Source organism: Spermophilus citellus (genome assembly GCF_964194105.1).
Source record: "Spermophilus citellus genome assembly, chromosome: 13".
Lineage (NCBI taxonomy): Eukaryota > Metazoa > Chordata > Mammalia > Rodentia > Sciuridae > Spermophilus > Spermophilus citellus.
In genome coordinates this window covers 99,519,907-99,546,421 of record NC_138193.1, presented here as the reverse complement: position 1 = coordinate 99,546,421, position 26,515 = coordinate 99,519,907, and the positions used below count along the sequence as shown (strand labels likewise).

The 26,515-nt window shown below is 35.5% G+C and overlaps 1 protein-coding gene across 1 annotated transcript in view; it reads right to left on the bottom strand.

Annotated features, from left to right (window-relative positions):
- LOC308632606 (uncharacterized protein) overlaps window positions 1-26,515 on the bottom strand; it is a 476,997-nt gene that overhangs the window by 427,349 nt on the left and 23,133 nt on the right. Inside the window, exon 2 of the mRNA XM_081264853.1 lies at window positions 8,421-8,598. The gene's annotated coding sequence lies outside the window, so the exon portion shown is untranslated. The remainder of the gene's footprint in view (window positions 1-8,420; window positions 8,599-26,515) is intronic.

The following is a 26,515-nucleotide window of genomic DNA, read 5'->3' as shown; positions in this document are numbered from 1 at the left end:
TACTCAAAACTGAAACAAATCTATGCATTTCTGCTTTATATGATTTTTAAAAATTTATTAATAGATTTATTGTAATATTCATTTTTATTAATAAAGTCATTGTAAAAAAAATAATTTTAGATTTGAAGAAAAAATGAGTATGTAATAATATAGTTCCCACGTACTCCCAAGTCCATAGTTGATGTCTGTTATACTTTGGATCTTAAATGGTCCCCAAAAGCTCATGTGTTAAAGGTTTAGCCCCAGTTGATTGTGCTATTAAGAAGCACTGAAAACTTCAAGAGGTGGGGCCAGTTGGAAATTGCTAGGCCTCTGGGGAATGCCTTTAAAGGAGATATTGGGAGCCCAGCTCCTTTTTCTTTCTCTTTTTCATTCCTACTGGCCTTGAGGTAAGTGCCTTTTCTCTACCAGATGCTCCCAGCCAGTATGTCTTGTCTGTCTTTCACAGGCTCAAAGTGACCAGGCCAAGCCACCTTATACTGAACCTCTGAAAATGTGAGCCCAGATAAATCTCTCCTCCTTTCAAGCTGGAATTTGAATTTCAGGTATTTTGGTACAGTGACAGAAAGCTGACTAACGAAGTCCTATATAAGTATGCTACATTTGATACAACTATGAACCAATATTGATAGAATATAATTAACTTACCAGTTAATTAGCTTGTTTAGCTTCCTGATATTGACACATTTTTATTAGTTGAAGTCCATAGTTTATTTTAACTTCCTTAGTTTCCCCCTAATGTCCTTTTCCTGATCCAGTATCTCACCTGGGAAGTTACATTTCATTTATTGTCATGTCTCCATAGGCTCCTCATAATTATGACAGCTTTTCAAAGTTTTATTATTTTTTATGACTTTGACCGTTTTGAGGAGTATGAGTCTGATAAATTATAAGTGTCCTTTTATTGGTATTTGTCTCACACTTTTCTAATGGCTAACCAGGGATTTTGGTTTGAGGGAGGAGTGTAATAGAGAGTAAACTCAATTTCCATCACCTTACATCAAGGTGCACACTGTCAGCATGATTTGTGAGTACTGATGCTGATTTTGATCACCTGTTGACTTTGATGGTTTGTCACATTCTCCACTAAAATGTTTCTCCCTTTCCCCTTCATTCTTTAAAAAAAATCATTATCCAAGGTCCCAATATAGGAGTTATAGAGTTATACACCCCCTCTTTGAGAATGAGTACCTACATAATTTATTTGGGATTCTTTTGCCTGGAAGGTATTATGTTTCTTCTTATCTGTGAATTAATTTACTTAGTCTTTTATTCATAGCAATATGGACTCATGGATATTTATTTTACATTGAGGGTAAGAATACAGTGTTATTTATCTTTTTACAGAAATTGTTCCAGCTCTGGCCACTGAGAGATCTTCCAGTTAGCTCATTTATTTTTAAAGACTATCAATGTATGTTTATGTGCTCAAGGAATAATGGGGATGATGGGAAGATGTTAATACTAAGACACACTACACATTCCCTTCAATAAACACAAAATGACATTTGACAAATTAAACAAGACTTCTAATTAAATACACAGAAATATAAATAGCTTAAGTCCTTATGTGAAAATATTTTCAAAGTAACAGAATAAAAACCAACATTTAAATTGGTGGGAAAAAAGATAGATAATTATTTTAAAATATTGTTAATTGTTATATGAAAAGCTTTCAAAAGTTAGAAAAACTTATACCTAAGAATAACACAATTTCATCTCCCCAAACATCTAAGGAAATTATTTAAAAATATTACAATTGGCAGCAGGAGTGGTGGTGCATGCCAGTAATCCCAGCCGCTCAGAAGGCTAAGGCAGGAGAATTGCAGGTTTGAAGCCAGCTTGAGCAATTTAGGGAGGCTTTAAGCACCCTAGTGAGACCCTGTCTTAAAAAGGACTGGGGGTGTGACTCAGAGGTTAAGTGCCCTTGGGTTTAATCCCTGGTATAAATACACACACACACACACACACACACACACACACACAAAGGGTAAGATAATTGAGTTGAATTTTCAAGACAAGTAAACAAGCATCAGTAACATCCCTATGCATAAATAATGGACAAGATAAACAAAAAAAATCTATTCATTCTAAAAAGAAATACCATGATATACGCCCATTTTTATATGCACATTTTTTGTTTGTTTTTTGTTACCAGGATAACTGAGATTCTATTTCCAGTGAATAGCAGACTGAATGCCTTGAATGTCCTTTCTTGCTAATAATTAAGAAATAATAACAGTAATTAAAATATATAAGTAATAATTAAGAGCATATGGCTGACAAGGTATCTGGAAGATATCTGCAGAGGCCAATCAACAAAGTCAGAACATTGGTAGATAAGAGATATGCAAAAAAAAATTACCCTGAGGATTTCCGATGATCCCTAGAGAATTTGACCTTCTAAACTTTTAGCTACAGAAATTCCAGGTTGGAAGATAAGCTCTAGGTCTATACATAGAGAGGCTTCATTATGAAAGACTTGCATAAATGTGGGTCCATGGAATATGTCCTGAGTGTAAGTATAAAAAAAAATTCTAAACCTAATACACATAAGGAAACAATAGGAAATTCTGTTCCTAGACTTTGATATTAGATGCAGTAGGGGATGGGGGTATTGAACATATTCACTGAGAAGTCAAACAAGCAAGGGGTTTTTACTTCAAATCATCTATATAAAAATATTCAAGGGCCTAACTTCACTAAAAGAAATATCTTGACAAGGATAACTTTAAGTGGTTAGAAACACAAAAGGCAGATCCTTTATGGAAGGGTACAATTTCTATTTGAGTCTCAAATATTTTCCATAGATATAGCTTTAAAAGAATCAGTTATTTTGCTAGAATTTGAAAAAATATATATAATGAAGAGACGGAAAACAACTATCAAAAAAACCTTTCTAAATTAAACTAACACTAAAATATACTTCAGATATCAAAATCACCAGACAGCATATATTTTATAAAAATGTTTTAGCTTTTCAAATGACATCATGAGCTAGGAAATAAAGATTATAAATAATGATCAATTTTATTTGAAAAAGCAGTGGAACTTTTTAAATAGAACTTTTATTTATCAAAAAACAGTGGAAGCTTTAAACATTAGATACAGATAAAGAGAGAACCAATAAACTGGAAAACACATTGATGAAATTATTGTCTTAGGGACTGGTGAATCTAAGTTATGGAAAAACCATGCAACATAGCATAAAAGGATGTAATAAATGTCTGAGAAAAGTTCCATGAATTCTCTAAGACAACAGAAATAAAAAGGAAATGCATGAAGAAATTACATTAAAATTAAAAAAATTTCCATCAATAGATCATTATAATATGAAAAGGCAAGAAGAGAAAATATTTATATTGCATATGTCAAAAGACATAATCGAACATTTCATGAAATATGTTAAATAGTCAATAGGTATATGAATAATTGTTCATCCTCTTTAGATAAAAGAGAAATACCAATTAAGATGATAATTAGATAAAACTACATACCTACCAAAAATAAATAAATAAATAGCATATTTGTGCTAAGCGGTAGAAAGAGGATGGTAAAACTTAAACCCATATGTATATATTACTATGGTAGTATAAATTCATAAATCACCTTGAAAAATTGAAAATATTTCTGAGAACTGAAAATATGCATAGCCTCTACTACCATGGTGTGATTGCTGTGTATATACACAACAGTAATACATACAGCAGAAATTGTGTATATTTTCATACTGTTTTTTTTTAAGAGAGAGAGGAGAGAGAGAGAGAGAGAGAGAGAGAGAGAGAGAGAGAGAGAGAGAGAGTCTTTTTTGTAGATGGACACAACACAATGCCTTTATTTTTATGTGGTGCTGAGAATTGAACCTGGGTCCCTCCCGTGCTAGGCGAGCGCTCTACCACTGAGCCACAGTCCTAGCCCCTGTTATTTTTTTCATGATAACCAAAACTGTAAACAAGCCAAACATCCATCAATATAGATTAATATATTGCCAGAATGGAATAATATACAACCTTGATACATCATGTAGTATTAGTGTCATCATAAATATACCACTGAATTAAAGAAGCCAGATGCAAAATATAGTATGAAGTGATTCCAATTATGAAGTTCAAGTATAGCAAAACTAACACTTATTATTAGAATTAAAGACAATGGTTGAGATTTTAGACAGGAAACATAATGGTGAAGAAGGCCTTAATAATGCTATTTAACAATAGCAAGAAAATGCAATAAATTTAGAAATAATATTAAAAGAAGATAAATCATTTCTTCAAGAAAAAAAGACAAACTTCTATGAAGATATTAAAGAAGACCCAGATCAAATAAGAAATACACTTATTATATGACAAGAAGACTGAATATGAAGAAGTAATTATTTTTTATATTTATTTTAGCTTCAATAAAATTCTCAACCAAATTTCTACAGAATTATTCATGGAAATGACAAGGTGATTCTAAAATTTATATGAACAAGATGAGGTGACTTTTTCCAAACAGGTAGCAAGACTTACTATAAAATATGGTATTTGAAATCCATGCACATAATCAAACATGATTTACAACTTACCTGGCCCTTCAGCTCAGTGGAGAATGGACAAACTACCTAATTTTGCTCATGATTTATGCATTCCAAATAATTGATTTCTATTCCTTCCTCACCTCTTACAAACAATAACTTTAAGTAGAACAAAAATTTTAATTTAAAAACAGCATTATAAAATTTTAGAAAACAAAGGTTTTAATAATGTGATAGTATGAATTTCTTAAACAACATGCAAAAAAGGAATGAACATTAACAAATTCATGAATTTTTGTTATAATGCAGTGAGTAAAAGGCAAGTTTTATATTGAGAAAGATATTGTCATATCAAATAATATATAATGAATCATCACAGGGCAAAATAAAAATGTCACACTTCCACCAGAAACAGGGATAAAAGGCATGAGAAGAGAGGAAATAAGAATGAGCCATAAACTTGTAAAAATAGGTTGCACCTCACTGGCAATGAGCAACATTTAAATTAAAAACATGGTAGGTGGTAAAGAAAAAATTAGGTACCAATTCACATCCATCTAATTGGTTGACATTAAAAATTTAAATAGTACCAGATGTTGGAGAAATTCTGAAGCAAAACAAACTTATCCATGTATTTCTGTGCCATTGCACATTGATACAACCACTTTGGAAACTGTTTTAACATGACTGAGTGAAGTTGGCCTACTTGCACACCTGTCAATTCTGCTTCTAGGGAATACAGGCCAGAGAAACTATTGGCCATGTGCAATGTGACACATGTACAAGAACATTCATATCTGCATCTTTAAAGGGCAAAACTTTAAATATACAAATGTTTATCAATAATGGAATATAAAAATAAATTCTAGTATATTCTTAAAAAATGTGAACTACACTAACTCTACAGTGAGTTATACCCACCTGGACAGATAATTGAAGCATATTATCACTGCAAAGAGGGAAATCAAAGAAGCATTTGTACCATGTGTTGTTAAAGGTTACATAAGTAGATGATAAACTAGTTTTAATAAAAGTGTGAGTATTTTTGTGATAAGCACAGAATCTAGAACAGTGGTTACTTGGGAAAGAGAGGAGTATTCAATTAATGAGGGACAATTTGAAGATCTCCAAAATCCTGGTAATATTCTTTATATTAAGGTGGATTTTGACTATCAAACTGATCATCTTATTATCTTTGAAATTTTAAATTTGCATTTTCTAAACTTTATGTGTTATATGTGTTACTATAAGTTTCAATTAGAAAAAATAAAATTTCTAAGGATTTTGAGCTCTTTGAAGGATTTGAATAAAAGAAATTTCAAATATTCTAGATAAGAAGGCAGAACATAATGGATTTTGGAGATTTCTATACAGGTCTAAATGGCATGAAATTATTCTTTGGAGTCTTACTAAATAAAAATGAAAAAATGTAAGTAGTTTATAACAACAGGAATATTCTTGAAAGACCAAAGTCCTCAATGCATTCCTTTTTGTATCCCAGATCTCCCCAAGTGGGAATTTGAAGGGCTTGAATCAAACCAGAAACCTTGCTAGAGTCTATCATGTCTCCATGGTGGCCTCTGCCTCGTTGTCCTCCCATGCTTATTTTTTCCCAGCTCATGTCAGATTTAACTTCTTCAGACCACAGATTTTCTTCATAGCACACATTTCTGACTAAACTACAACTTCGGCACTCCTTTTCTTTGGGGGCCTCCATGTTTAGGTAGACATGCTGTCTGGGCAACGGGACAGGTATTCTCTAATGTGTCCTCATGTTGAGGATCTTGCCAGTCTCAGATATGTAGTGTAATCATAACCCTTGTTCCTGGGTAACTATCTCCTTATTTGGAGATCTTTCAGAGGAGGGCCCAGGAGCCGAATGAAGCTGTATTTTCTATCATAGCCTCCTCCTTTCAAAGATAGAAATTCAGTGAAAGGTAGAGTCAGGGGGTCCAGGTTGTTTGAACAAGAAGAAGACAGACACTTCCCTACACTTGATCCATATCTCTGCATTGCATATCATCCATTGCTCTGACAAATTTTTTCTTGTGTTCCTTTGTTTCTGCATGAACATTAGCTTTCCTTGCCACCACTGGTTTTCTGCATTTGTCAAATCTCTCTCTGCATACTTCTATGCCAAAATTACTATGACATAGGAAAAAAAGTGTTCTATAAAAAATGACCCTAAAATATTGACATACATGTTACCTTAAAAATGTTAGATCACACTAGAAATGCAACAAAATTTTTATTACAGCCAATGAGGTAGTGTTGTATATGTATGTATGTAAATATACACAAATACATGAAGCTAAAGATAATATAATTATCTAATAAATGCATGATTACAGGTAATTGATAAACTAATTAAAATATGATTTCAAATCATTACTCTGGCAAAGAAAAATGACATAATAGAAATACAGATATTTATTTGTAAAAGGACACTATTCAACATACCTACTATGTATACACAGTATGTATTGGAGAGTCATTTTACCACAAGCTATAAAGATGAACATTCTATTCTAACTTTCTGAATTTAAAGAAAACAAAGTTCAGTCCACCACCACCAATAACACCTTTAAAAATACCAAAAACAGGGAGGTAAATTGTGTTTAGTATTAAGACATTTTAATAAGTTACGGTATATTGGCAAATTTTAATTGCAAGGTTCTGGTATTTGGGAATAATAATATTTACCATATAAAATATGAATGATGTAAGAGGAATTTGTCAATTTCATGAAAATTATATTATAAATATAAATATACATTTTGCATATTGAATCATATATACATATTTGGAAGTAGGTATTCTGTTATGGAATATAGCTGGATTATAATATTTGCTTGCACAATATGAAAGTGCGAAATTGCAACTTTTTTGTCCAAGGAAAAAGAAAATTTCATGTTTATTTCTAAGATATTAAAAAGGCCACCTTTGAAAAATTAACATAGGAATGAATGTCAGTATCTCTAAAGGTAAAGAAATATAAGTCCCACAGATTTCTTGACCCTCTTGAATACAGTCATTAGGTTTCTGACATTTCAAGATGCATTTTAAAAGCTTTTGAACACATGTATTTGTTTGCTACACTAGATTAAATATTTTCTATTCTCCCTGATTTAGGGAGCTGCAAGCATAAGACAATGACAAACACAGAGCACCTAATGGCACACAAGCCCATATTTCTAATAAAATTCCAGTATGCCCTCCAATACAGTGCTTGAAGCCTAACCTGCTGTCTTTTAGCTTCTCCTGCCTATGCAAATCCATTTGGCCGAAACAACCTGAGAAAACTAGAATTATTTGCAAAATCACTGCAAGGGAGTTCAAGCATGGAAGAATCATTATTCATAATTTGCTGCCTATGGTAAAAATCAGTACCAGTCTGTTCATTTTCACTTACTTATTCACTTAATAAATCATCGAGTAGACATGATTTTCAACCTCCCCCAAGAAAGACGAAATTCTTTCAGAAAATAATCACTCAATGATTTAAGCTGAAAATATAAATGTAGTGCACACAGTACATAGAATTCTCTGTCAGCTATATAAATCTTACACACTCCCTCCTTCGCTTCTGTGGTATGACAATGTTAAGAGACCAAAGAGTGTTTATAAGCAAGGTTTTTTTAAAAAAAAAATCCTCAATGTCAAAATATTCTCATGGACATTTTCAAAACATAAAACAAGTTGAATTTAACCTCTAATAATAGGGAAAAGGAACAAGGGGTAGTATTTTTTACATGATACAAGATAGATGATAGGACATGAATAATGAAAGAGAGGAAATAAGCAGGTGAACAATTGCTGTGTTAGTCACCTTGTGCAAGGCTTTGTCAAGGTAATAAACACCTCCCAATCTCAGTGGCAGATGAGGACAAGTTCTATTTCTTACCTTCATTGTTGGAGTCCAGGCTGAAGAAGCAGCCTGCTTCAATGGGGAACATGTACTTAGGATGGCCGTGAACTTCTCAGAAGTGACCTTGTGCCATCATTCTACTGGCCAAAGCAATTGACTTTGGTGGGAGGTGGTACACATAGCTCCATCAGGGTAAAGACCAGCAATGAAGGGTCTGACAGAGAAGAGCAGAAGACCTCTGCTATAGGAAGAAGCTCTACATCACATGGGTTACTTCAAACCAATTCTGCTTCTTCTCCTTGAAGACCAGTCGAAAGAGAGAGAGAAAGAGAGAGAGAGAGAGAATAGGTAGAGTTATTGCAACTATTCAATTGAAATCAATTAAACAATTTAGGACAAAGAGATTAGATCATAAATTCAAATTTAGGTGAAAAGAAAACAAAGAATATCTATCAACTATCCCTCTAGCAGTATCTGACTTTCTATTCTCTTAACTTGATTTTAAATGTTAAGTCTGTGATCAAGCAGAGGTTGAGTTGTCTTCTACTTCCCTCTTCCTTAGGATGTTCCCACAGAACCAAACATCCTGTTTTGTGTATGTTCTTGACAAAACTGGTAAAGAGTACAGATTTTTCCATAGAAGTCTCCATAGTGAACTAGACCAGTACATTAATTGGTTCCAGGAAGAGAAACACATCCTGTTACATTTTCTACCCCTTTAGATCAGCCTTCAACTTCTGCATCCAGGATATTTTCCATTGTAAAGAATATTGTTCCTTCAGGACCACATAAATTGCATTGCTTCAGGAACATCAAGTTTCTTATATGCCTCTCTAACACTAAAGAGACCAAGGAATTGAGGACCATCACAGCAACATAGCAAACAGGCCAATCTGAACTCTCAGGGATTTATCCAAAGTCAAGTTGTGTCCCCAGAATGGAGAATATAGTAGCACCCCCCCAAAAAATATCTTTTACAAGATGTCTAGCTGGGCGATCCAAAAGAGCAGAAAGGAGTGGGCTAGGTTGAACATTCTGAATTCCTCCTCCAAAGCTCATCAGTCAGATAACTCAGCAGAGTTAGGGGTTGGAGAAAAACACCAAGAACAGTAGTCTAGCTGGAGATCCTACCTGTTAATATGACAAGTGAGGAATAAACCCTCCTTCATAGCACAGACAAAACTGCATTGACAAGATCCATTCTTCACAAAGGTAAACAGATATGACTTTCCTATTTCTGTGTCTTCCTGAGATCCAAATAATTCTTAGACATCTACCCAAAAGTCCTTTGCAAGATCCTCCCTAAGTCCTTAGATCAGAGATAACGCAAAACAGGCTCTAATTATTTAAGACCTGGCAATCGCTGAGCTCACAATTCTCTCTGGATTAACCTTCTTAAGCAGGAATCAGACTAAATTCTATGTATACCATGTTTATAAAGTGCAGTTTTCTTTAATAAATAATCTCCAAGGAATTACATTAGAAAATTATAGTAGGCCACTGCCTTGTCCATAAGGTTAAAAATTGTATTTATTTATATGACAAGGTTTTAACTATAAAAAAGTTAATAAATAGGAATGAAATTTCAACTTATTTTGCTTGTAAAGATTTACTTCTCCATGTTTTACACATCTGGTTTAATTATCATAGACATCAAAACAAAAAAAAAAGTCTCATATAGAATGTCTGGTTTATAAGGATCTTTATTCCAGTTCACAAATGTTTAAGCTTCATCTATTACATTTCTTCTTTATTAAGTCTCCACTCAAGAGTTTTCGAGACTATTCTGCTCTGCCACATGTAAGAAGAATCCAGTGGGTCTTACCTGAAGTGCTGAATAAATGTTAGTATCTAAATCTTACCTGTGTTTCAAGACTTATACCTCTTCTACTCCAAGATAGTTTCCCAAAGCCTCCAAAAATTCATGACTAGATATCTTGTCACATAAACAAACTTGAACACTCTATGAACATAACACATACTATGGATAATTTCAAGATGACTCAAGGTCATTTATAATAAAATCCACTTAACAGAGAATAATTAAAAATAAATATTTTGGAAATTATTTGAAAGCTCAATAATAATAAAGTTAAGATCAATTCAATATTCTGTGCTGAATTGTGGATATTTGTGTGTCTGAACAAATAAAATGACCAGATGGCAAAGCTGACATTCAGTATACAAATAGAAAAGTCTGACTTAATTTCCTAGTTAGGCATGGGGGTATCTTATCACTGCATTGTACTCAGAGAAGCACATTTTTTTTTCTCCAAAGTTTTTCTTGTGTTCATCAAAGGGTAGCAATAGGACAACAATGGTCTGAACATATTTTTTAATCAAGTTAACTGCCTGACATATGTCCCAATGGCTCTTGTAAAACATAAGAATTTGAACTACACCTAGTTTTTTTTCCAAAATGACCCATTGCAAAACAAGGTGCTAGTAAACAGATATTCAGTGGGATTTAAAGTTTGTCTTTTCAATGTTGAGGAATGATAGACAAAATAAATTTTGTAATTTTGGTCAGGAAATTCCTAAAAATAATGGAATACTTTGGGGTTCTAATTATTCCTTTTATCAATGGCCAATAGAATGGGGTAAGTTCTAAAAAGTAGGTAGTAGTTAATAATAATTAAATTATTAAAGAGATATTTGTTACTATTTTATAGGTCATTACAGAGTGGATAAGTACAAAGGTGTAGTAAAGAACAAAAACAATCAAATCATAACATCGTGTTTTGATGCCTAAATATCGTATGAATAATGAGGTTATGAATGGTTCATTAGTGGAGTCTTGATTATCTTTGTCATAACAGATGACTATACTTGCAATCCATCAGAAAACCTAGTCATATTATATAAGGGCACATTACTATGTTAGGAATGTGGGGAGAAAACCCCCAATATTTTAGAGCTGCCTGCACACACGATGCACTATTTGGTCTTTAAAGTTTGCTGATACTCTGGGAACAACATTAGAAGCTCATGTGACAGGCTTTTCCTTAAATTGTACTTTAAATTTGTCATACTATCAATAATCAATATGTAGAAATGTATACTATATCTAGAAAATATACTTATATATATCAGATATTGATTATTTGTTAAATGACCTTTTTATACTTTTTGGATATTAAGTGTAGTTTTCACTACTTTTGTTTTTAATTCACCTTCAAGTACACACAGGGAACATTGTGACAATCAAAAGCTCATTAAGAGATTGAATATGGATTATGTAAGTTACAAAGCAGAATATTAATCAGATTTTTTAAAACAGATTTGCTTTTTAAAAAAATCGAATCACTTAGAGGATTCTGCATGATGTCTGTTAACTTTCAAAGTGTCCTTCAACAGCAGTGAAAAGCAAGACGGAGAAATTAGCCATGTACACAAAAGCGCACCATTGTTCTGGCTTGATCCAAAGATTTATACTTCAACAAATTAACTATTGGGCATTTAACCCCATCCTGACCTCAATCCATAGCTTGTTAAGAAAGCATTTGTCAACTAAAACAAAAACATTGTTACCAACAGCTCTGTTTCCATATACTATTGGAAGGAACAGAACCAGAAAGCCCAGACTCACCAACCTGGTACTTCTATCATCCCTGAGCACTTGGGCAAGCATCTGTTGCAGGCTCTGCCCTATGTTAACCCAAGAAGTGGGGGAGATATGACATGACACGGTGCTTATTTTGATGGAGACTAAATTCTGATTCCTCTCTTAACCTCTTCTAACATTAAAGCAACCATCCACAGTTCATTGAGTGATGGTCTTAAACCTTTCATAAGAGAATTCTATTATTAAACATTTGTTTCACGTAACATCATTCATAAGAAATATATTTAATCAAAATTATTGAATAATTGTATAAGAGTAAGCAGTTGAATTGAGTGATAACTGGTGTGCCCATTCCACTCAATTTTTTCAAACTCTGAATACTTTCTACCTTGAGAGCTGTAGCCTTCCAGACATAAGATTTACTTGAGTATACAGATTATTATTGAAGAATCGTAAATCGTTCATAAATTTACCAAGTTAATATTAGCCTGTATTGGTCTTCAGCCAGGAAACACTTACCAGTGGGTGGTAATAAAGTAAGCTTTTCTATGTCCAAGTGACATGTATAATCTGTTAAATGCTCAGAGCCATTCTGGTGTGCTACCAAACAATACTGACCATCACCTGCAAGATCTGAGATTCGACCCACGATAAGGAGCTAAAGCTCTGCTCCATCCCTACATTCAATTTGTGGATCTCTCTGGATAAAAAGGCTATTACACCCAGAGATGTCACCACCATCCAAAGTCGATAGAAAAGTCATCTATTTTTAAGGAGCTTTATTTCATATGTTAGCCTTTCCAGAATGGGGTTCTCAACTCTGTGGGATCAATTAGAATTAATCCAAAGCATAATATTAGACTAATGCTTCCTTTTTTATTAATATATTTTTTTAATTTTCTAGTTAGAAATAGCTAAGCACATCAAGGTTTGAATAGCCCTCTATGAAAACATCACCTTCCTAGGATCATGACATAATGCAACTATAGTCCCTGAGAATCTTGTGGTCCATCATATTAAATAGGAAAATAATAAGTACCACGAAGAAACCTCACTGGTTTCCTGATGAGTTAGGACTCATGGTGAGCTGGATAGGAGTGATTCCCTCTATCTCAATCTGCTGCCATTTCATACCACTAGGGATTAATTGACTTGAACCAAATTAGCAGACACTCTGTTGCAATGGCTTGATGAGTCGATGACGATCTCAATTCCACCACTGATTAACTTGTTGGAATGCCCAGGTGACGTGATAATTGTTTTTAGAAATCTGAATTTAAAATTTAAAACTAACTTTCTGCTGTCAGCAAGGAAGAAGCAGAACTTAATCTGGGAAAGCCTGTGCTATTTATCTGCTGCAACAGAAAGAAAGCTCAAAAGATCCGTTCTGCTTTTGATGTGTATGCTTTCAACACCCATGACGTCTATGTCATTCACTTTTGTTCTCAGACAGGAGTGGTTAAAAACATTATGTAAAGAATGTGTAGCAGGTTTTTGAATCAACAACCGGGAAGAAACAATGTGCATAACCATATTAAAAATGTGACAGTTGAGAAATGGGAAACAAGTGATTATGGGGCATGTGTACACTCTAGGTTTGTAAAAGGTTCTTAAAATAGAATTAATCCTTACAAGCCACTAATGTTTCTGTACTAGATTAATGCTACTATTCACAGACGCTGATCATCCCCAAGGAAGTTCATAGTACATCAAACTAACACTATTCACTAAAGGGCAATTATATTTGGTAGAAATAATCCCCTTGAAAGTAGAAAAGGAAAAGAAAATCAATCACTCCATGATTTTAATGGACTATCCAACAGCAAGGCTGGCCATTCCCAAATATGAGCTAGTGTGGTAGTAATTAGAATACACCCTATTAGGAAAAAAAATTCATGTTTTAGACAATTTTAAATTAAAACTCTTTAAAATTTAATTCATATTGTCTACATAGTAAGATATCAGTAATTTTGAAAATTCATCACAAGTTCTAAATATCTATTAATGACTTTTCATTCATTTAGGAAATATTTAATATCTTTAATAGGTACTTAGTCTCTTTTATATACAATGAGAGTTCGCTTTTAATATAGATGCACTTTCTTCTGATCAAAGTCTGTGTGAATAATGGCAGTTGAGTCTTAGTTAACAAAAGCAGGAACCTGTCAAATGGAGTGCAGAACTTAGATCGAACATCTTGTTTTGTAACCAGTATAATCCTAGCCTATCTTTCACCCCTATACTATGTACACTATTCAGAAGGCTTTGCCAAACATAACATAAGCTGAAGTATGGTCTCTCCTTACTGCTCTCATGAGTTTCTTTACACTGTTTTTTTTTCCCCCAGAAGAGTCAGCATTCCTATCTCTACTTGCCAAAGTCTGTTCTTCCATTGAGGCTCCACGTCAGCTTCAAATACAATTCATAGGTATTCTTAGCCAGAGTTAATATCTCCTCTTTCGAGCCCCTTTTCAATGCATGCATAGCTCTATAATAGCATTCTTCATAGTTTTTCATAACTGAGAACTTACTGATGTTTCTTCCCTCTAGTCTACATTTTTGTCTAGCTCAGAGCTAGAAAACTTTGTAGAAAATCTGAATTAGTGAGATTAGTAGAGTAAGTAGCAAATCCATCTGGGAAGGAATCTATCAACTTTCACTGATGACTTAGTCTGACTTTTTATATGCTTAAAGCATAGCCAACAGGCATAAAATATAATAATTGATCCAATTCCAATTATAAATATTTGATCTTTATCATACTCATATACCATAATATTCTATTTCTGTGAAGGTTATTGCAGCATAATTAGTGGTTAATCAATGTCATTCATGCATATTGGGCTCAAGACCCAGCAACACCTCTTAACCACATGAATGTACAGAAATTCTTTCAACTCCATAAAGTTCAGGTTTCTCACAGGAAGATGTGATCATAACAGTACTATTTCATAAAACTTTTGTAAAAATTAAATGTGTTAAATACATAAAGAACAAACTGTGATATGTTAAACATACACTATTAATAGACTGGAGCTCCTGAGCACCCATAAATGGCGTTCATAAACAGCCATGCAGAAGATCTGAGAGCATAAAGGCAAATGTCTTAGTGGATTTTGAAGCTATTACCAAAGAGGTCTTTGAGAATTATTTATACTACTTAAGTCATCTACAGAACTCTCCTTTCCCATCTGTTTTATAGGGGAATAATCCCCAGACTGAGGCCCAGTTGAGAGCACATAGTCTATGGCAGATTTTCCTTCTACATTTCTATTGATTATTGACATTTCTATCTCAAGTAAGAGACTTTTCAAACAGTAACATTTTTAGCTATAATTGCAAAACCAAATACAGAAATATGTTTAAGATTCTAGAAAACACACTTAAAAGTACCTAAGGATGTGACCAGAACTCTCAGCTGCCCATTCATGGACAGATTTCGCCATCCTTCCATATTTAGACATCCTACACTCCAGGCAAAGGGGCATTTTTTAGTCAACAAGGAAAGTATTCATTATTCACAACTATTAATGGAAAGACAGTGATTTTATTGATTTTTATTTCCAAACATAATTCCTAGATCTATTATTGATATGCATAAGCTGTAGGGACACTTCAATAACATGGAGAAGAATAAAGTCCATAATATGCTGAATTAGATACAAAAGACACAAATAATGCTTTGATGTATAAGTAAATCTCTCTTCTTCAATATCCAATTGTGCTTCAACATTTTTGTACTCACAAAAAGCTTGAATGATGTTGGAAGGAATCCTATGCACAGAGAAGTTTAATTGTCATTTGCTTTAAACAGGGGCCATTTTTCTAGTTCAAGCAATACACAATGCTCTTCAGCATTAAGACCCTTGATTTATGCCTGTGCATGAATCCCCTCCCTCATTTTCCTAATGAGCAAAGCCTGGCAGAAAATAGAACACATTTTGATTAATAGTGCTTTGATAGTTATCACTTCTTTGTTTATGAGAAAGCTTGCTAGTTGCCTCTTAGTTGCAAATTAGAAAATGATACTTTGGCCATTCAATACTCTTTAAGGTTTCTGAGGCAATTCAGATCCAGTTAATTAGCATTAATGGGCTCCTTTCCCTGTACCATGTTTACTGAGCATAGGCCCAGGAAAGATCATGCATCATGCTTGCCTTCAAAGAGCTTATGGACTAGTCAAAGAAACAGGCAAATGAACAAATAAGGGAATCAGTGCTAATACAGCGCTACTTCTCTGCACTGTCGGAGGACAGAGCAAAGGGGAGGCCCAAGAGAAGTGAGCTCTAGTCATTGGAAATGGGAATAAAACTTTCATGCCCATCTGTCTGTGAATATAAGTGTAGCAATGTTAACATATTAATTACCCTCTACTGCTGATGGGATAGCTCCCCAGGGCCTCTCCTCAGGTGTTCCTACCAGTCCCAGGTAGCCTCTCTTAGATGCTCCTAACATTTCTCTTCCTTTTGCTCTTGCTTTCCTATTGATGGTCTCTGTTACAAACGGATTGAGGAATCTCCTCCTCACAGACACAGTGAGAGGTGCTCACCCCAGGACGTCTGCTTTCCTGCCTAGCACACCAAATCACGAAACCACTGAGGTGCCAGCTGACACTGGGCTCCTTTCAGGCCTCATGCTGTTGGAGAGACACTGTCTATGTCCCTTTCCAATCTCTGTTACATTTTCCTGGTAGCTAATAAAGTGCTACTGTGAGGGCATGATTCACACAACCTCCTCCATGAATTTTTCCTTTACATTTCCCCTGCAGCCTCTCCTTCCAACAGATCCAGTAGTTGCTGTAATTAGTAGGTGTACTTTCTAATTTCTAGACATCTGAACATCCTAATTTTCCCTAGTAAGCCTTCTCCCATCCCATGACTTTGAATGACTTACTAGATATTACAAGGGGATATTACATGGTCCTCCATATCATGAGGAAGAACCAGACCAACACATCACTTGGACCTAGTCCTAGCTCTTTCTCCTAAAAGTGATGAAACCTAAATTTAAACTTAAACTAGACAGGAAAGATGGAAGAGCCATTCCAGGGAGCAGGAATGGGCACAACACAGAATGTGCATCAGCCAGGGGTGTTTAAGGAACTGAGGAGCTTAACAGGGCTCGAGAAACAAGACCAGATCAGAGGGAGCCTTGATTGCTCGGCTTGGAAACCATGACTCACCCAGCTTGGTATCAGGGAGCCATGAGTGCATGCTACCTGCAGGAAAAAATAAAGTCCAAAATGTACAGTACAATGGTCACTGTGATCTACCAAAATATGGAGGGTAAATGGAGACTGGAAACTCAAGAGAGGGCAAGAGAACAGGGGAGATGATTGTGACAATTTCAGAGTGTGTACACACTGAGATGCAGAGTTGACTACTGCCCCATAGGACATCTTAAAAGGATACAGTCAAGTAGGAAGGGTAGTGTCATCACCAAATTTCTATATTGTATAATATAACAGGTGCTGCCAGTCATTAAACAAAACAGCAAATTGAGCAAGAAGAGCAGGATTAATTTTTTTTTGGGGGGGGGTGGTAAATATGGAGAGCGGGGAGAAGAATAAACATAGCTGCAGATACATTAAACTCAAAACGTCCATGGTACAATGTGAACAGAGGGCTTGATCCCAGGAGGAGGCTGGGTAGAAGATAAGGATTTGAGTCATTATCATGGAGATAGTCATTTAACCAGATTAGTGGGTCAGATTGCAAACTGACACACAGTTTGAATGAAAAGGAGGTGAGGACCAAAGTCAGTCTTAGGAACATCAAGAAAATTACAGCATGCTTGTCAGCTAGTACATGATTCTTAAAATAATTCGTCCTATGTTTTGTTTTATTCACTTCTCTTCTTTTTGACATTTTCCTTTTTTTCTTTTTTAATTCTACCCACCCTGACCCCCTTCATCCATTTCTTTGGCCCCCCTTTTTCTTTTGGCAAAAGGCCAGGTAAGTGCTGTGCTATGACTTGCTCTGAAGATGAATGTTCTATCCAGAAACCAAGCTGAAAACATTGTTCCTAAGATCGGCTTTGTAGCAAACAACTATTTCATGAAACGTTCCTATGCAAGGCCCAAGGTTTCAAAATAATTCTATTGTTCTCTATTGACTGCATCAACACATGCAAATGCATTCGCTGAAATAAAATGACGAAGCAGAGGCGTCCAAACTTTCTCATACCATGGAACCCAAATGGTGGGCATATTATTTTCCCCACAATGGTTATAGGGTGGGATTCATTCCCGCAGTTCTAGAATTTGCCTTGTTTTCCTGAAGTGAGAGATGTGCATCCTTGGTCAAGGTATGACCTATAAGGATTAATTGTATCATTTTGAAACAAAAGATCCAAGGATGTTTGAATCAATCTGATGTCATGGGTTATGGACAAGAACAACTTTGATAGTTTGCACTTAGTTTCAGGGAGACTCCTGAGGGCTGCATCATTGGAGCTGATTATACACAAAGAAATATGCCTAGTTACCATCGGCGTATAAGAAAACCTCACTAGGAATACATTTGGAGCTTCAAGGTTCTGAGATACTGCCTTTACATAATCAGAAGTTTCCTGGTCCCAGGGAGGAAGTGAGCCCCAAAATGGCCTGGAAGACAGGACAGTCGGAATCTTGAAGGGTTTCTAAAGCTCCTCTGCTGTGGGATAACCTCTGGCTACAATTCACGTCCTTATTTCAATGGGTATTTTTCCAAAGAGAATTATTTTCCTTCAATAAACCATACATCTATAAGTACTGTCATTCTGAGTTCTGTGAATCTTAGAATTAGAAACCCGTGTGTCTGCTACTTACTGTCGTGCCTCCAAACCAAATTAAGTGGTTATGTTCAAATAACTTATTATTAACAAATTTTAGTCATTTGAGAATAAATAGAAACTTATGTGCAAGCACGCACATGCACACACACACACACTGAAAGGACAGATGTGATTTTCATTTCATTTTTAAGTAACCATAATTAGCCACTTAGGGTATATGTGCACCTGGGAAATGGTGTCCAACTTCTCAAAGCTTGGAGTCAGCCTGGATTCTGCCACCCTCACGTCTGGCTCCATAAGCGTTGCCACACCCTGTTTGCTTTTTTTATCACAATAATCTCCCAAAGCCCAGAAGGACATGACTTCATCCAAAGGAAAGGAGTGCCACTGATATTAAAGAGTGAATTTGCTTTAAGATAGCAGTTTGTGCACTATCAAAAAAAAAAATGTCATGCTTCAAACATTTAAATGCCCCGAGAGTGCTGGAGCGAATCTCCTATGGCACACACGACTCTTCAGCAGACATTTTGGGAGCCACAGATACCCCCAGACAACACAAACAAAATCCCTTGGTCACAGAGCCTTCCTATAAGGGTCAATAGGGTGTGGAGTGGCTAGGTGACAGGAGAGGAGTGGGTATGGGAGACAACATTTAATTTTTTTAAAAGGCCCTGGGATATATTTTCCAGAAAAGAAAAATGACAGAAATCAGAAACTTAGATGCACCTGAAAAAGAATTTTTCCCAGCAGCAAGCAGTTCTGTTGCCTAAATGAAGTAATGTTATTTCCTTGTACTCTTTGCTCTGGAAAGCCTTTGGGGAATCTCTTCACAATTCTTTTGTAGGGAAAAGAAGCCAAATCAGTCAGGAACAGGTGTTTTCAGCAGGAGAGAGGTATATTCCAACAGACAGGGGTTTATCTTTGTGAAAATTTACTTTTGAAAGATGGAAAAGGTAATTTCAGTCCACAGATTTCTGATCCTTGAAAAGTCAATAGAGAAACTTTCTAAATGAGTATCTCCATTCTACAGTGCAGGTCTGGTACTTTCTCTCCACTGCTCCTACGGACAGCTATCAACTTCTATTTATATTTTTTCTTTCACTCATCCAGTCATTAAATATTCATTGACTGTCAGCTCTAAGCCAGGTGTACTATTTTAGACAGTGTAGAAAATTATAGAAAAAGAATGTTGAGGTCTAAAACCCTAGGAATTTAGAGATTGGGTTGTCTTCCAATTTTTAAAATAGTAACTTTGATTCTACAAGCCAGAAAGAACTTAAGAGTTTAGTTGCCTCCAGCAGGAGATGGGAAAATAAATTGGCCAGTTCAAATGCTTTTTGTTCACTGAGGTGTTTGTGGACCTACATTCTCCTGGGCTTGATTTCCAGGGCAGTGATCCTTCTGTGGTTTTAAAGAAGAGCGCCAACCACACGTTGTAAGGGTATCGCAAGACACCAGAGTGTAGCCCACAACTGGGGACTTTCATCCCATCTTATCTATGACAGCATCATTTTTATCTCTTCTATCTATTGGACCTAGATAAGATTTCAAACAAAAGGGTTCTCTTGATAAAAAATTTAAAAAGCAAATAAAATAGAAAACTATCGCTTGTTCTCTCCTGCTACCTCCTCTTCATCCAAGATAAAATAGTCTCCAGTAGGGAAGTTCCAAATAAATTGCATACCTTTGAGTTTCCACGTTCTTGTTCACATTCACCAGCAGCTATGGCCATCATATACTTTATCATGCATATCTCCACCAAAGTACTAGTGAGATGTAGGGGATTAATATGAGCTTACTAATGAAAGGAAAGTAGTGCAATATAGAGAGATCATCCTCATTTCAGAGGTGGGGCATTCTAAGGAGACCAGCAAGTTATAGACAAAAATATTCAGTCATGGCCGTTGAAGGTGAAGAAGACTAATCAACTTTACCCTCACCTCTCTCTGTTTGATCACACTGAAAGAGACTGACTCAGGAAGACAAAGGTATGTCACATCTATTGACGGCAAAAACTAGGTTGGAGATTATGGGTTTGGGTCTGTTAATAGGTGAACTTGTTACTACTAAGTCCTTGAATTTAAATCGCCCCCTTACAAACATTGCTCTATAGGCCTCACTGAAGGTCAGTATACCACTACGGGCCAAGGGCACATGGAAGCTTAGTGCACGTCTTCAGTTACAGTTCCCAGATCATTATCCAGCAGCCACATCAGTTGGAATGGAGGGAGGAAGTAATGCAGCCAAAGGCTAGGAATGTAAAGGGCAAATCTTTCCTAGTGGACACCAATGGCCTTGATGGTCAGGCCATCTTAAAGTGAAGTATTTATTTCCTGTTATTCTAGATCTTAATCATCCAGGAATTGTTCAGGGTCAAGAGCAAAAAAGCCCATATGTCAGGTACAGGAAGTTTGGGACCCTTAGGAATGTCATTGAATCTTTTATTTGGTTACACTTATATCATTCACTGAGAATAATTTTCCTAAAACCACAATAAACACACAGGTTTTTCAACAAATAGAACCACATCTTTTTTTTTTTTTTTTGTAAACAGATTCAAATACTCAAATTTCCCATCTCATTTAGATGTTGTGGGGATTAATATTATAATGAAATGATGTACAGCAAAGTGTTTGTAAAGGCAAAAATTTAAGTGTGAAGAGGTGTTAAGATAACATTCACTCCCTCCACATCAACTGTAGCAGGATATAAATAAAACACACAATAAGGGCCTTTATTCTAAGTAGATCAAGATTCACAGAGATAAGGTGAATAAGTAGAATGGCAAAAGTTAAATATTGATGACATAGTTGAAATAATTTATGAAGGCAACTTAATTTAATAATATAAATAAGTGAACTGGGAAAATATTCAGAATGTCTGTTGGGATAAAATACACAAAGTGATATCTGAACAATGACAGTTTAAGAGTCAGTCAGGCAAGGTCTCACATTAATCTGTTCCTCTCCATAACAATTTTCCAAGTCTGTATTGAGAGGTGCATCATATAGTCAATGAGGAAAAACCCCTACATGAGCTCCTTCACACTTGGCTTAAAATAACCTGGTAACAGGAATAATCTCATTCCTTCAGTAACCCAGCCTTCACCATTTCTAAAAGTAGGCCATGTGGTAAGTGTCCTAGACATGGTTTTAAGAACCGAGGACCTGGAAATTAATAAGATACACATTATTATTGTCCCCACTACAGTTCAGAGAGTCCATTTTAGACACACTGTAGACTGAAAATGTCATCCTGGCATTATCCTAGTTTGGTATCCTTCAATAACTGTCCATGCCTTAAAGAACAATGCCGGTCTCCTTTCAATGACATTCAAGCTCCTCCTTGCAACGTTCTCAGCTTCATCCCTCACCAGTGTTCTCCCTGCAGCGTGCCCTGTCAGCCACATTCAATCACTCATTGTCCCCAAAGCCAATCTTGTAAAGTCATTGCTTTATGTCTCTGTACAGGGTGTTTGTTCCCTCTCTCTGGAAAGCCAGTCACTTCATGCTCTTTCTGACAAGTGCTGATTCATTATTCAAAATTTCTGAATGAATAAAAAAGAAAGAGTAGAAGAAGAGACCAGAGAAAAGTCAAAAGGATATGTTAGTCTTCTCAGTTCCTGTTTTTCATGTAAACAATGAACATTCTCATTGCTTATTTATCAATCAATCAATATTTATTAAAAAATAACCAACTAAAATAACCAACTAAATATATATATATATATATATATATATATATATATATATATATATATATATATATATATATATCTGTGTGTGTGTGTGCGCACGCGTGTACATATATGGTTTGGATATGAAGTATCTCCCAAAGACTCATGTGTTGAAAGCTTGGTCTCCAAAATAGTAATGTTCAGAAATGGGGCCTTTAGGAAAGGATTGGATCATAAGGGTTCTAACCTCATCAGATGATTAATCCATTTGATGGATTAATAATTTGATTGGAATATGAAAGGTGATGGGAACTGTGGAAGGTGGGTCTAATTGCAGAGAGAGAGAGTCCTTGGGTGTGTGGCATTGGGGCTATATGCTTGCCACCTTCCCTCAAGCCCTGCTTCCAGACTGCCCTGAGCTGGACAGCTTTCCTCTGGCTTGCCTTTCCATTTTGATGGTCCACCTCACCTTAGGTTCAAAGGCACGGAGCCTGCCAACCATGAACTGGAACATCTGAAACCACGAGGAAATAAATCTATCCTCCTCCAAGTTGCTTTTCTCAGGTATTTACTTGTCACAGTAATGAAAAGCCAATGCAATTTCCTTTGAAGATGACCACCACCAATTCTTCCCAAGCTGAAACTGGTTCTGTGTTCCTCCTTTACAGAGATTCCCTCTGTTTCATTTCCACTTAAATCTAGGCTGACTTTGTGACTTGCTTTGACTAACAGAAGGCAGCCAATGTGACACTGTGCCAGTTCTGGGATCAGCCTTTAAGAGGCCTGGCAGCTCTAGCTTCATGCTCTTGGAATCCAGCCTCTATACACTAGGGGAGCCTGTACAAAGTAATGGAGGAAGAAAGGCCATGTGGAAGAGAACTGAGGTGCCCAGGCAACAGTCAACACCGTCTGCGGAAGTGTGAGTGGGGCCGTCTTAGACTTTCAGTTCATCTCAGAGCAATGAATTATACGATAGGCTTGGGCAACAGCTGACTGCAGAGAGACTGCCCATCAACTCACAGAATCAGGAGAAGCAAAACACTTGTTGTTTTAAGCTAGTAAGTTTTGGGGTATTTTGTTATGCAGCAATAGATAATTGAAAAATTATGCAATTGATGCTGTGCCAGTCACTGAAGATAAAAGACCTGAGCATATATTCTAGAAAAACTCAGTGACTAGCAGAAGAGATGGGTGTATAAATATTTAATGACATATTACAAACACATGTATAAGTATGATGGAAACTGTCTTATTACTAACCTATTTTTTGGTGCAAAACATTAAGAAATATCTTTCTCTGCAGTGAGAATTTAAAACAAACAAATAAACAAGTAGTGAGATGACCTATGGACCACAAAAGAGAAGCTTCTTGGAATAATCCCATAGGTTTTATGATCTGTTCTCTCCTAATCATGAAGTATGGGTCTGAAAAGTCTTTGCTAATTTTCATTAGGCAATGTGAGAAGGCAAAATGAATTGTGAGAGAATTTCTAATTTCTGTCTTCCAGTTTTTACAGAGTCCTTCAAATTAGTTTTTCATTAAGTGATTATTAATAATTTCCAATCAAGTCCTCTGGTGCCAGAGAAAGTTTTCTTTTTTTAACTCATATATGAAAATCTAGAATGTGCAAAGTGGAAAAACATTTCTTAGCTGGCATTATCATCTCCAGAGAATGTGCTGTCCTCGAAGCTGGTGAATTATATTAAGCACCTTCCTTAAGCTCAGTGCTGTGCTGGTCATGAAGACAGAAGAAAAGGCAAGATAAATATGCTGGAGAAAACACATATGCAAACATATTACTAAAAGAATCTGCCAGAAAGTGTTTTGCTATGCATGTGTGATACACCAAGCATGGTATCGCAAGGCACAGAATGGGGGAAAATGAAGAGAATCCAAAATGCATCAGGCACCACCTTTACTCTACATGAAGTAACTAACAGAAAAGTACTACATTTATATATATACTTCCATATGCTCCTAATAATTTCATATAAATATACTTTACATTTTAAAGCAAAATTAACATTGCAGCAAATTCTGCAGGAAATAGAAATTACACCAAGACAGACACTATGGAGACTGGATCCAATTTTAGGAAATATATTTCTGCATTAATGAAATGCTGTAAATGTTGAGATATATAAGTAAATGTTGTGGAACTTCATTTCTGTAACACACACATAGCAAATCAGACACAGTATTTCAGTTATTGTTGCTAGTCAATAGAATTTAGTACTCTTTTAAAAATACTGCTATTAATGAGCATCATTTTGTAACCTCATTGTAGTTGGCCTGCCTGAAAGGGGAGGAGAGTATTCCTCTGTTCTCCATAGACTTCAAGGACCTTCAGGAAAAGACTGATTTGATTTCACAAGGATAATGAAGGTTTGAACTTTTTAAGCTGGTGCCAGAAGGGCAGTATCTTCTGAGAGTTCACTGTTAGCATTTTAAGCACACATCTAGGGTCTGTGTTTATAGCAAGTTCACTTTGCTGGGGTTTTTTTGTTTTGTTTTGTTTTTTTACACCATCTGGGATTTTGCACTGCCCTTGCATGCCCAGGTTCTCTTATGTATTATTTTCTCCTGTGGCCAGACTTAAATGTCCTGTGAGTACTTTTGAAATCTGCAAACAAGCAAGCTAAGATATCTTTAAGTTGTGAGGTATCAACATGATACTTCCCTACATGTGTCATATATTTTTTACATTATACTCTTAAGATAGAGATGCAAAGACACTACTATTATACAACTATTAGAAATATCACTTTATAACTGAAGACATTTGAAATTTTAAAAATATAACCAAGAAGGAATTAAAAGTCTTTTTCTGCCAGACACAAAAAAATGAAAAGTTTGTAAAGCTCTCAGATCTTACTAAAGTGTTTAGTAGTTTAATTAAACTTAGTATTACACATATTAAACTTTAACAAAAAAAAATAAAAGGAAGGCCATAAAAACAACAAGATTCTTTTTTCATATTGGTAAAAAGAACCAATCAAAATAGTCATAGGGAGATAGTATACTTCCTTGTTTGTATCAGCTACCTTTGCTGCCTAACAAACCAGTACTGTTACTATCCCTACACTCAGTGTCTGGGAATAGCACATTTACTGTTATATGCTTGAGCAATCTGTGCTGGGCTCAGCTGGGCTGTCCTTTTTCTATACATTCCTGATTTTATTTTATTTATGCAGTTGCAGTGCGAAGATGAATTGTCAGAAGGCCAGCTGGTCTTGGATAGGCTCAGACACTTTTCTAGCATTTGGCAAGCTGTTAATTTGTGGGTTGTGTTTCTCTCATGTCTGATGGCTGGCATCATGTCAGCTAGGGTGATGCCCTCCTGTCCTTCATTGTCCAACAATTCTTTCACATGATGGTGGGAAACACGTTTTCAAACCTGTGTCTGCATCATGCCTGTAAATTTCCCACTGGCCAAAGAAATTCAATGACCAAGTTTCTATGTGGATGGAGAAGCAAAGAGCTACTTTAATGAGATTACCATCAACTAATTCGTGGCTATTTTCTTTCTGTGTTTGAATAAAATATTCATAATCTTCCTCCTCTTTTATGTCTGATTATGAAACATAAAAACATGAATACCCAACATTGTTTTGTACCCAACAATTTTCTTATTATGTGCCCAAAAATTTTATGAAAATTACCTTATGTCATCTTCACAGTACCATCAGGAATTAAATGAAATTCATAAATAATGAAACTAAATGACAGAAAGCAACTTGTCTAATATCATATAGCTTTGTGTGAAACAGAGTCAGTATTCTAAACTCTACTGCCCAATACCTATGGTTCATTTCCTTAACCAGGATTTTATATACTGAGGAAGAATTACCTCTCCTTTCTAGAATATAAACATTTAAGGCCAACAATTCCAAAGAAAAATATAGGTGACCATTTCGTTAATTTTAAGATTTCGCATTTTAACATGTCCAAAATTAAGTTCATTATGAATGGACTGTCATGTCATCATGTGTGTGGTAGTAGTACTTTTTTATTACATAAAGGTACATAAAATAATTGTGCATCTTGCAATCTATACTTCGTTAGATGCAATAAACATGAGAGTATCACTATATGTCACTTAGTAAAATTATAGT